Source organism: Periplaneta americana, chromosome 7 (assembly GCF_040183065.1).
Source record: "Periplaneta americana isolate PAMFEO1 chromosome 7, P.americana_PAMFEO1_priV1, whole genome shotgun sequence".
Taxonomy (NCBI): Eukaryota; Metazoa; Arthropoda; class Insecta; order Blattodea; family Blattidae; genus Periplaneta; species Periplaneta americana.
The window spans coordinates 15135101-15148753 of record NC_091123.1 but is presented as its reverse complement, the minus strand read 5'-3'; the positions used below and the strand labels follow the sequence as shown (position 1 = coordinate 15148753).

General features: G+C 35.8%; 1 protein-coding gene across 2 annotated transcripts in view; it reads right to left on the bottom strand.

Moving 5' to 3' along the window:
• LOC138702939 (UDP-glycosyltransferase UGT5-like) overlaps positions 1-7821 on the bottom strand; it is a 45488-nt gene extending 37667 nt beyond the window's left edge. The window contains exon 1 of one of the 2 annotated variants that reach the window (XM_069830351.1): positions 7690-7821. The gene's annotated coding sequence lies outside the window, so the exon portion shown is untranslated. Of the gene's footprint in view, positions 1-1575; positions 1706-7689 lie in introns of those variants that run through there. The other variant, XM_069830352.1, reaches the window with a different exon arrangement.
• Between the last annotated feature and the right edge of the window lie 5832 nt (positions 7822-13653).

The window sequence follows — 13653 nt, the reverse complement described above, 5'->3', positions numbered from 1 at the left end:
TAACTAGTAAGGACCTATATGTATAATTTTTAAGTTATAAGGAATTTCATTTGTACGTTTCGGTGGATAGTATAGCGGATAGACTATTTATTACATAATAATTGAAAATAACAGTACCGTTATCCAGATTTTAAACAAACCATTTGAAAATAATACACTGCATTATAGCTAGGCTAAACGATAAGGTAAGACCACAGTCTACTATATACAGTCGCAAATCTCGTGATAAAGCGCTCCAAGCGGTTAGCAACTAGAAACAATAGACTGTCCATGGTCGACTTTGGACTGTGTCGTATTTCTATCGAGTGCTAGCTCGTTGCGTATTTCACATTGATGCTTGTGAAATGTTCGTTATTGGTTATAATGAAAATGTTAATGGCTAAAATATAATAATTGGAATAATAATATGGGACAAGGAGGAGAAGTTTGTAGTGCTATAAATTGTAGCAACAGTAAGAGAAAGAGGCCAGAGTTATCCTTTTTCCGATTTCCAAAAGATTCAGAAAGGTTCCTGGGTTTCCACAAGAATGCTGTGCAGAAACAAAACTCTTAATTTTGAAGTTCTTTGTGACTGTTAGAATACATTATATCCTTAAATTTCACATTGAAATGTTTCAGTCTAACCGAAAGGACATTAGATACCGGTTAAAGTTCTGTCACTTAGGCTGCTAAATTTCCAGAGAAATAAAGGTTAGGTCTACTTTTTTTTCAGAGGATATATTTTTAATGGTAGCTATTAATTTTGCTATGTGTTATTTTACTAAATACGTAGAAAAATTAAGTTTGTTTTAATGAAATTTATTGATCACGTTTTATTTTCAATTCTGGTGGGATTATTATTGCTTAGGCCTACTTTTTTTTTCAAAGGATATGTTTTTAATTATAGCTGTTAATTTTGTTGTTATTTTTATTTGTTGCTTTACTAGAGACGTAGAAAAAGTCTGTTACAATAAAATTTATTGATCACGTTTTATTTCTAATTCTGGTGTGATTATTATTGCTTAACCTCATCCCACTTTGTTAACTATGTAAGCCTACACTACAAGTACCGGTACACGTAAGTTACTCCATTAATTCATATTTCTATTATTATTATTGTTGTTGTAAAGGAAAATGCAAATTAATATTTATTGGTTTCATAGTTAATTATCGCTATAATCTTGAATGAGTGAAGCCATTATAGTAAATTTCAGTTCGTTTTGCACAAACAAAAATTATATTAACTTATTTCTTTCAGGTATCTTCGAGTTTATGGTGGAATTTAATATACTTCATTAAAATAATAAATTAACTTTATGCATTTAATATTTCAATAATGGAAGGAAGGTGTTAATTTTTCCAAAAGAACACAACGAAAGTGTAACATATTTTGTCGTCTGCTAGGAGAGAGATCTGCGATGATGAGGCGATAGTAGCGATCCTAGTGGTGGGCAACTACTCATGTTTGCATTTTTACTACATATTGAGCTTCGCGACTGTATATAGTAGACTGTAGTAAGACTATTAACTAAATATTACTTTTACTTATTCTAACATCTATGATTCTTAATTATAGACGTAAAATTATATTCTTACTTTTGATGAATTTAAGGATAATTATTTTTACGAAGTGAATCTTGATTGCTTCCCTTGTTTCGGAAGCCACGCTACCCCACTGTTACTGATTCAGAGTAATATGCCAACACAATCACAAGTTACAACTAGAATACCAGTACTAACAGCAAACAGCATAAATATGCAGACACGATCAAGTTATCCGGTTTTTATCGTGCAGTTCGGAGGTTATCAGTTATGGTGCGACATACAAGTAATTCATAACTCCACTCTTCTAGTGTAATTAACCGTCACAAGTTTTAAGCGACATTATCAGATTAATGAAGATCTATAGTAACATATTTTATTACTAATATTTTCTATAGATAGGACTAGCGTTCCAAATTTTAATATTTATTACCGCTTTATCGTGAAACTTCCCTCCTCTCTACTAACAAGCAAACGTTCTGACGGGGACAGATAAAAAAAGTTAAATTTTTTTCTTCCATCATGTTAATAATGTCAAAAGAAGTGCTTATACAAATTTTGGCCACCCGACCGCAATTACGAGGCCGTCCAGAAAGTGATTTTCTCTGGGTTCGTTTATAGAAAAAGGCACAATTACATGGAAATGCTTATTGCAACAGATACAGCAATTGTTGCGCTATTTGTCAACATATCCCCCACTGGAATTAAGACATTTTTCATACCATGAGATCAATTTTTGTGTCGTAGAAGTCAGCCGCCTCAGATCGGAACCAGCGTTTGACTGCGTCTGCACCTCTCTTTGTCGATTCCATGACATGAGAAATGTCTCAGTTCCGATGGAAAATATGTTGAAAAATAGCTCAACAATTGCTGTGTCTGTTCCAATAAATTTGTCCAATGAAATTGTGTTTTTTTTCTGTTAACGCCCCTTGGGGAACTTATTTTTTTACGGTCCTCGTAATTGCGGTCGAGTGGCCAAAATTTATAAAAGCACTTCTTTTGACATTATTAACATAATGGAAGAAAAAAAATTAACTTTTCTATCTGCCTCCATCAGAACGTTTGCTTGTAAGAGGGGAAAAACTGAGTAGACTTTCACGCGAAACAAAGCATTCAAAACAAAAACTTATGTTATAGCTCGCGCAAGGAACGATTACCAAAAAGCAATGGTGGCGTTGCTGTCTGTTTTGACGTGTGTATGTAGGCACGTCGAGGGGGCGAGAGATGCGAGCCGATGGAAGTACTGTCTCTTCCAAGAAGATGAATAGATGAGGACACCGCTGTGGAAATAAAGAACGTAGCAAGAGAAAAATTCGAAGCTAATTAAACGCGCAACATATGTTTACGAATGAAATAATAATACCGTGCGATATAAGACACTTATTCACATGCAATGGAAGAAACTAAAGTCGTAATGTAACTATCACAACGCAAGACTGATTCTATCGATGTCATTTCTCTTTCGACTGTACTGGTGAATATCATTCAAGCAGTGTTGCCAACACATAAATTATATTCCCGTCAGTAAAACACCTGGAAATCCGTCAGAATCCGTCAAAATTAAAAAAAAAAAAAAAAAAAAAAAAAAAGGACCGACACAATATACCTACTTATATATAAATAAAAAAGCAAATTTTAACACAACTTACCAGTCTTGATTAAAGTAATAATTCATCCACATCATCTGCCTCTAGTTCTGCAGTTGATGTGCTGGGTTGGTCTACGCTGCGGTACGCTGCCATTGTGCCAATTTGGTTGAGAACATCGTCTGGTAGGGTATAGTCATGACAGCATTTTTTTACACGCTTAAGTCCAGCACGCACAGTTAGAATCGAATTCACCATATCGGTTTTAAGTCTATTTCTAAGGGAAGTTTTCACATTGTTGAGCATACTAAATGCTCTCTCCACGTCAGCATCCGACCACGGTAAAACCAAAATCATCATGGCAAAGTCTGAGAGTTCTTGAAATGGATTTTGAAAACTTGCATCCTTATATGACGCGATCTCATGCCAAAATTCAGTTGTGTTGGTAACATTTTGCCATTGAACAGTGGTTAATTTAGACCATTGAAAATCAATTTTTGTTATTATATTTCCAGTTAACCCTAATTCTTTGGCTAATGGGATTATACTCTCTTTAACTACTCTCAAACACTGTTCTGGTGCAATTAAAGACACTTTTTGCAAAACCTGTACATTTCTCGGCAGTCGCCGTTGGAGTTCGTCTGCTAAGCAAAACAGAAAATTTTCGCACCTATTGCGAAACACTTTTTCATTATCAGGGCTGATTTTATTGTCCTTTTTCAAATCAGTTAATAAAATTTCTACTTCATGGCCAAGATAAATATTAGGGGACTTGTATTTTCTAACTTCCACGGTTAGCAGATCTCCCCTATAACCAGGCACAACAATTCGTCTAGTAATACCTACAATGAGTAGAATTAAATATTTAAGAAGCTTCGAAGGATCTGCTGTACTTGACTGGAATGACTTATTGACTTTCTGACATTCTTCTAGATATGGTTTAAGAAATACAAGATAGAGTTTATTGATGACGTCACAGTACATACCATATAAGAGTTCAGCTGTGTAGCACTTATTTTGAAGTCTAGATGTCTCAAAATGTGTCTGTAATTCAAGCCACTGATTTAGTATGCGACTGACAGCAACTTCAATCGATAGCCACCTTGTATTTGACTGCTGTACAATTTTAAGGGGATCGGCTCCATCATTTATTGCTTGGAATAAAAACCTGTATGTGATCTGTCGAGAAGATGACTTTGAAAACCAAGAATAAGTTTCAGATATTAAAAATTCAACATTTCTTGGCAACATTTCTGCAGCAGAAGACACAGCTAACTGAACTGAGTGACAAACACAAGGAATCAATACAAGATTACAGACTTCCTGCTTCAGTTTCTGATAGACCCCATTGTTAATGCCTACCATTACTGACGCATTGTCGGTCCCCACACCTCTCATTTGTTTAATATCTAACCCGTAGTCTGAAAGTAATGACTTTATTGCACTCACAATACAATCTGCATTTCCCTGTTCTAGTTCAACAATTCCAGGAAAAGTGGATACAATTGTATTTTGTTGTTTCGAATAATATACAACGCACACAGCCAGTACCTTTATGACAGAAATATCTGTCGATTCGTCAATAAGAAGACTAAAGTGGCCACTATCAATATCACTCTGTAGTTCTGATTTAAAATGTTGGAAAAGAATATTCCTAATCAAACCACTACACTTTGTGCGTTGAAGTCGTAAAAGGGAAGCATGGTCAGCACCTTTGAAAAATCTCTTGGTAAGATCGGAAAGATGATCAACAGACCTTATTGAGCAATGGTTAATTACAAAAAGTGAAAGAGCAGCCTCAGCAGCTGCATTTTCGTACGTGTGTTTGACTGGTATAAATTGCAATTTTGACTGGCGCGAAGTTGAAAATGGTTCTGATGCTTTTAAATGTTTCTTAGTTCTTCCATGATGAGTAAATCTGACAATCGCACATTCAGACTGCACTGACAATACTTGCACCGCGCAATACCAGGGTCTCCAGGCACCTACAACAGCCAATCCTTCACTCTTTCATCACTTAACCACTCTTTTCTAAATTTTCTAGTATAGCTCTTATCTTTCTTTTCTGACATGTTAAATCTGTCAATAAAACTTCACAAAGCAGTACAGACACTAATAATCGTTTCACCTTAAAAAATACACATTCACAAAGCAGTACAGACACTAATATCGTTTCACCTTAAAAAAATACAATGTAGGTAACGCGATATAGAAACAAACGTACACTACATTCCACTATACAGAACGCACACAGAATACTGACTTACGCTTTCTGATGCAATCAGCTCCATCTCAAGATTCTGGACACGTGAGTCACCGATTCGTTTTATTAGAATATGTTTGTTTAATTTTTTTAACCAATGCCAAGCTAGATGTCCACTTGCTGCAGGCCTGATAAAGACAGCTTCTGCTGGGAGCGAGGTCTTATCTGGGATACACTTTTGTTATGCCGACCTTCCACCTCACATTCCAATACACGGTAGTAATCGTGTCTTCAAGTCGCAGGAAAGTTGCAACGTTCATATTCGGCGTAACCGTCAACCTCTGACTTGATTACGAGGAATTCGAAACGGAAGATTCCTTAACATGGTACGGTACGGACAGGGCTATTCAAAGAAAAAGTAAGATTCCCAAAAAAATTAAATAATTGAAAATGACAGCAGCTAAAAAAGTCAAAAGCCGCCGATGTAAATCGTAATTTCCGCCAGGAAATCCGTCACCAGTCAAAGCCATTTTTTTCCCGTCCGATACGTTGAAATTCCGTCAATTTTGACGGAATTCCCGTCCAGTTGGCAACACTGCATTCAAGCTATCTCGTGACCTTTCCTGTCGCCCGCTCTTCCTTATCGCATTGTTTGATTCGCATTCTTCCGTCGGTATTCCCTGCTTGCGAGACCTATATCTGGCATTTAACTTACATTGTCTGACATTTTTAAATATCTGACGGAAACATTTCTTAGTTTGGGCTTTTAAACCTCCAACCTTAGTCTTCATAATGCTGAATGCGTGCGGGATTTTTATAAGAATGTACAATAGGGTCAAGTTGAGATAATATGATACAGCAAAAAAAGTCGGGCTAATTTGATATAGGCTTCAAAATGTATCAAAGGCTTAGTTTGAAAATGTTTAAAAATTGGGATTATAGAAGTACATTTTATGCTTTTTAAGGAGCAATATCGAACAAAGTTTAAAAAGATCATTAAAACAAAACCAGTGTATCATAATAGCCTTCTGTGTTGTGAGACACATATGGGGCTATTCTGATACAGTGCTATAAATCTGGATATATTATACAGAGCAATGCAATAGGGCTATTGTGATACATACAGATGCTCAATGTACCACCTGTAAAAGTCTGTTTGAAATCACATTAAATTGACTAAGATAACACAGGGCACATTATGAGATTATCATGCATTATTCAGCGGCGAAGCTCTGAAGAGGCCTTTGAGACTTAGCCTACCCTAAAATTTAAGTTATACCTAATAACTTAACGATGTATTGTAAGACTTGGTTTCCTTCTACATATTAAGTTCATTGTCGGCAGTCATTCCAAGATCCGAGGGTTCAGTGCGACGAGGGTTGTGGCCACAAGCCTCTAAAGACAGGCTACGACCTTGACTCGTAAGCTGGAGGAGAGACTGGGAAGGAGATATCGATTCGCTACATCTCCGTGCTAAACGAGGCTAGTCTTGTAGCCTACCGTCACAATAATACTCGCGCTATATTGGTGTTCTGTGAATGGGCTGTGTTGTTGAGCATTAGTTTAATCAAAAGTAGTCTACAAGCGTATGTGTGTTACATATTAATTTTGAGAGAACATTGAGATCATTTTTATTTACTTGTAGAATTGAAAGAGAAATCGTTTTAATCGGACGTATAAAACAAAATGGGTGCTATTCATAGACATTTCGCTAGCCCGCGCTACGAGTGTGCTAAACTAGCCCTGGCTATCGACTGGTTACTTGTACAGGATTCATATATCATATCGCTAAAACTAGTTTATGAATACGAAAAACGTTAGTTCGCTGATCATCCACCGGAAGTCCGCGCTAAGAATGTCTATGAATTGGGCCCTATGTGATAGTCGATCGACACTATATTTACATACTAAATAGCGGATGAAGGAAGACAAAATAGAAATTTTCGTGGTATAATAAATAGGCTATCCTTGGGTAACAGAGTGCTCTGAGAAAATAAGTTATATTGTTTTACATGTATTCTGTTTGGGGGTCAAAATGAGTGGCCATTATCTTCTTATGGAGACTGTGTCACAAATAATATCTTGATAGAAAAGTCGAAAAACATCAGTTATTTATTATTGATCGAGTGTTCAACACAAACATTTGCGAAATTTCTTTATAGAGAATTTCTTTATAATTGGTTTGAAGTCAATGTTCTTCATGATGTCTTCGGAAAATTGCATAAATAATTCCGTGCAAGAACGATTCAAGACTAACCGACGCATAGCAAAATACAGAAAAGTTGTTTCATTGTTATATTGAAGTGGTCGTAGATGAATGATATTATTTAATGTCTGTTCCTTACTGTGTTCATGTGCGAAATCATTTACAGTACTTACCAATATCTTCAACTACCAAGGATATGAGCCAGTGGGAATACAGATGTCACTACACTACGGCTGCTTGATTGTACAATCGGAAATATTCGGAGATCGCTGCTTTGACGCAAGACCAAAGAATGGACATTTCAGAAGCAACAACGTTGCTTTATATTATCTATTCTGGTCTACGATAGTAAATAATTACTGGTTTGTTTAAGGTTGGAAGTTCGAGTTGTCATGGAACTGCAGTAAACAACTTCCTACGTAATTATTTTCATGAAATTAGCTGGGAAAACTAGTGTCGTCGTGTAAACAAGTCTTAACAAAGTAATGCACTGAAAATCTTTTTTGCGTCTTTCCACAGAGCTGGACAAGGGACGCTAAGGAGCAAGATTGTATTGTACGCAGTGAAACATAAATTTGTTAGTATACTATACTGTATATGAAATGACAAAAACGTGCGTTTGAGACGATGAAAACACGATATCTGTATAAAACGTTAATAAAATCAATACAGGCTGTCTACATCAGTCGTTGAAATGAAAGGGTTCAGGATGTTTTACAAAACTGGCTTGACTATTGAAAGAAATGTAATTGGGTTTGTTATATGCAACAATAAATTCCACAATTTGGGACATCTGGCCGAAATCTACGGCTGACCACTAGGATCCAGAATACAAAGCAGAGGTTAAATGAAAAATACAATATGATTGCGGAGAGAATACGGAACAATGATAAATTTAAAAATAAAGTATAATTTGATTTCGGAGAAACATGAGATGAAAATACATTGAAGAGTAATGAAATGAAGTGAAAAAAAATTGCAAAGTATTATACAAGTGATTGTGTAAAATTGATTATCTTTGAATTTGAAGTTCTTTTGAAATAAAATATTCATTTGTCATTGTGTATGTAGTCGAAATAAAATGATAGGGGTATCATGCATCATGTAATGAAGTAAGAATTTCGCCTTGGGTGGCAATATTATAAAAGGTAATTGTTAAAAGAAAAAAAAAATTCTATATTTTCCACTACGATTTATGAATCACTGTGTAACAGTGTCCCCTTGAGTTTTTGTGGCTCCTACAAAAGACCTTTCCGGTTTCGAACACATAAAATTTAAGTTCTATGAATCTGAGGTGCATGAAAATAGCACCAATGGAAAGAGAAACTCAAAAAGTTTAGCTGTTGCAACATTGTTTTCCTACTTGGTAATACCACAGTTTAGTATATACGGGCGCGAAGCTCAATACGTAGTAAATATGCAAACATTAGATAGTTGCTCACCACTAGGATCGCTAATATCGCCTCATTACAGGCAATGCAAAATAGAACCGTCACAGTCTATTGTTTCTAGCAACCTCAAAACTCAAGCTTCGTGACTGTATTTAGTAGACTGTGGTAATACTGCCTCTCTGCCTCATAATAGCGCATATAAACAATCACCGTTCTTAATATTGGTAGAGCGTAGCCCTTTTATTCCTTCTAATGTGACAGATTTCAATCAAGAGTGATCATTTTTGCTGTGATAACCATTTTTGCATTTCTCGTGAACTTAGTTCCTTTCTGTTTGCAACGATTCGAAACATCTTTTTTAAAATCTGTCCATCGGAGGTAAAGGGCGCTATATGACAAATATTGAATTTTACAGGAGAGCTAAAGAAGTGCTCTTTACCTCGATATCGTAACGGTATATAGTGCCTTTTCCAACTGGCTAAATAGCTTATTGTTACTCGTAATAGAGAGTGTTTTGCACCACTAAAAGCAGCATGAAATCTGTACTAATAATAAATCTGTAGCCAAAATTTTTCCGGTAATTTTCGATTTTCCAAAAATAATTGGTGTTAACATGTATAATTAACCACCCTGAAACCGAAAATCGCTTTTTTGAAATTTTTGTTTGTACGTCTGTCTGTATGTCTGTCTGTCTGGATGTTTGTTACCTTTTCACGCGATAATGGCTGAACGGATTTCGATGAAAATTGTAATATAAATTAAGTTCGTTATAACTTAGATGTTAGGCTATATGGCATTCAAAATACGTTATTTAAAAGGGGGGTTATAAGGGAGCCTGAATTAAATAAATCGAAATATCTCGCTTATTATTGATTTTTGTGAAAAATGTTACATAGCAAAAGTTTCTTTAAAAATGATTTCTGATAAGCTTTATTTTTTAAAAATGTTGATAGAACTGATATTTAGTGAGATAAATGAATTTTAAAATTAAAATAACTCCCATCTAAGGCCGTGTAATGAATTAAAAAACAAATGACTTCGTCTATAAGGGGCCTTGGACACAACAATCGAAAGCTATGAAACATAGCCTACAGACAATTTTTCTGTGTTTGTATGAAGTAATATCGGAAGCTAAATTAACCGAGTTGTATAATTAATTATTATTTCATCATTGGAAAGTGTAGTTTCTCTGGATGGACATAATGCTATAATGTTATTACAGTAACGTGTGAGTGAATTGAGGAAGGTAAGATTAAAATAGCTTCTTATGCGCAGAAAACTTGATAGGTTATTCTGTATATTCATTTCCTGTATTTCTTAAAATAATGTTTATGAACACATTCATTTTTATCTCAGAGAATTAACGAACAAATAGAGTGTATTGATTTCGTATGCAGTAATAGTACGTTAGCTTAGCAATCCATTATTGTATCATTCAAATTTTAACTATGCTCAATTGAATCGTGTTAAAATACATAAAATATATATGCAATAAATGCAATGCAAAAAAGTGGGTAATGAGCCAAGCAGATTATGTTGCGCTGTTGTAAAAGCTGTTCCTCCTGAGATTCAAGAGCTCCCACAAAAAATTAAAAACTTCCTAATTCGAGTACATCCGTTATCAACACACTTTTTACATAATATAATATAATATAATATAAACATAATAATAAATCTGTACCCAAAATTTTTCTGTTAATTTTCGCTTTTCCAAAAATAATTGGTAATAACAATTAAGAAACATGTTAAAGGAATTGTCATTGCTCCAAATGAGTGGTCTCTGGATCAAAATGATCGCATTTTAATATTTTAATTACAATTTAAATTAAGTAACATATTAAACGATTTATCCTTCTATCAAACACGAATGTTCCCTGGATCAAATATCCTATTTTAATTATGTAATTACTTTATATTTATTTCTAACGGGTGCAGCGGAGCGCACGGGTACGGCTAGTATATAATAAAAACATTCCAATACCTCAGTTTCGTAAAAAAAAATGGACATAGTACCTTTTAACTCCGGTGAACAGACACTATTGTATTTAATATCAAACAATTTAAAACTTTTAAACAAAATTTTCTCCCATCCTGACTGTCTGAACAGATTTAATAACGTCTTATAATAGGGCTAGAGGAAGTGTCTATGTGAACTCCAAGCCTATTGCGCACTTATCTGACTCCGCTTGAAAGAACTTCAGAGAATTTTGAAAAGGAGGAGCTCAAAATTGAAAATAGACATAATCTAATAACTAGCACATGAGGGAAAGAAATGCCACAAACAAGACTGAACAGCAGAAGAGCAGAATCGCGGAAGATGTTAAAGGTCTGGACCGAGCGAGTAGTGAGAGAGGGCCGTCACTGTCCTCGCTATACAAGGGATCCGAGCCCTAGAAAGGAACGAGTAAGCTCGTCCTAAAGTACCTAAAGTACACGAAAACTAAAGCCCCATTTCTTAAGGCTTTCATTTGGAAAATACTGAAATTTATAGGAGGAGTATGTTGGTACGTGGCCCACTTCTTTTAGGATTTATCCCGACATTTGTAAATCACAGGCTGGATGAGTTGTGACATGATTTTAATCAGGGGAGGTTATTCAGGTGAAGTAGGTGAAGTGCGACTTCACCTATTTACGCGTAAAACACAATTTTATCTCGTACTAATAATTAATTCTAGTTATTACCGGTACCATATTTCTAAAATAAAAAAGCGCTATACTGGAGAATTCCCACGGTATCATTGAACCGTGCCGTTACGTTTAGCGCCAAATTTTACTAAATACACAATCTCGCCAACATAAGAACACGATGTTGGTGTGTGGCGTCATTAGAGAGAGAAATTTGTTTATTTTCTTTCTGTGCCTCCTTCGTTCTGAACATTACTGAGAGATAGCACCACTGTTAGCTACAAGGTATATTTGCGCAAATATATTGCAAGTAGATTACGTGACTTAAGCACAGGAACGCCATTTCGTAATTTCATTTAAGAAACAAGCCAAACGAATTATCTTTGCATCAAAAACGGATGCTCCCTGGACCAAATTATCGTATTTTATAATTGTTTGAAACTTATTACATGACTTAGATGAGAGTTTCGAGACAAAACAGTTTTGCTATATTTGTTTTTTTTATTAAATGTTAAGCACCACTGTTAGGTACAAGGTGTATTTGCGCAAATATTGCGGGTAAATTATGACGAGTGGCTTAGATGAGAGGCTCGCGACAGAAACAGTTTTGCTGTAGCGCATGCGCGGACCTCTCATGCAGTGGAAGCGTGATCCTTGAAATTATTTTCGTGTGTACATTGAAGATTAAATGATTGAGATCCCTTCTTGTTCCGGTTACAGACCTTGGATATACGAAGGTTAGGTTTGGTTAGTTTAGGTTTTTATTAGCCAAGTCCGCGCATGCGCAGACAGGCAATATCCTGTCGCGAGCCGCATGTGATAAGTGATATGAGGTCGAGGAATGGGAGAAGGTTAGGTTAGGTTGGGTTAGGTTAAGTTTGGTTGGGTTGGGTAAGGTTAGGTTAGGATAGGTTAGGTTGGGTTAGGATAGGATAGGTTAGGTTGGGTTAGGTTAGGATAGGTTAGGTTGGGTTAGGATAGGTTAGGTTAGGATAGATTAGGTTAGGATAGGATAGGTTAGGATAGGATAGGTTGGGTTAGATTAGGATAGGTTAGGTTAGGATAGGTTAGGTTAGGATAGGTTAGGTTGGGTTAGGTTAGTTTAGAATAAATTAGGTTGGGTTAGGATAGGTTAGGTTAGGTTAGATTAGCTTTGGTTAAAAAATAATAGGCCTATAATGAAAGCGGTGAATAATTTCATGGTCCTTAAATTTTTTTTCGTAAAAGGCTAAGTATTTTTCTATAGGCCAGAAATAAAACAGCAACGCCGTCATAATTACGTACTTTACGCTTTGGCGAACATTAACCTGAAATTTACTTTCCGTCATTTTAATTGTATTCCGTGAAACACACCTTTATCCTGTTAATTTCCTTGTGATAACCTAGTTTATTATCTTATTACATCTTCATTTTCTTTTAATGCATTCAAAAAACCGCCGTTGTACTACATAAAACCTTGAACTTGACTAATGGAGTGAATTATTTAAGAATATAGTCGCGAATTTGACTTCCACCATTTCGATTATATTTTGTTTGATACGGCTCGGTACGGCCCGGTGACTAGTGGCCAGCGAGTAGAGTCGACTATCGATATTGGTCTGCCGTGCGTATTATCCAGTTGTTCCTAAAAAAGTTTTATTTTCAGTCGTTATGAATAGTGTTTAGTTGTATAAATAGTACCTGTAACCGTCCGCTGAGTAGAATAATGTCAACTGTTACGAGCGCCGAGCGGTGATTATTGGAACTTAAAATATTGTAAAGGTGAAATTATTTGGGCTCCCATTCTCATACAGCACTTGGTTTCCATGGTAACGTGACGTCACGCACTAAAGAAAGATTATATGAGTGAAGTGCATTTCTGAGTCTTTCAGTTATGGAGAACTGTCAGACTTGTTGTAGGTGGAGTAACCAGTTTGCAGATCTAACGGTAGAGAAGGGTTGCAGCTGGTCTCCAAGGCCGGGGGCTATTGTTTAAGGGCTGCGAAATTTTAGAGTATGTACTACCTGACTCGAGAATACTATCCTCATTCCTTGTGTCGAAGCAGCCACCCCTGCTGTGGTAAATTAGCTAGCCCTATGTCATTTTATCAGAGATACACCCAACATACATTCGCAAAGTTT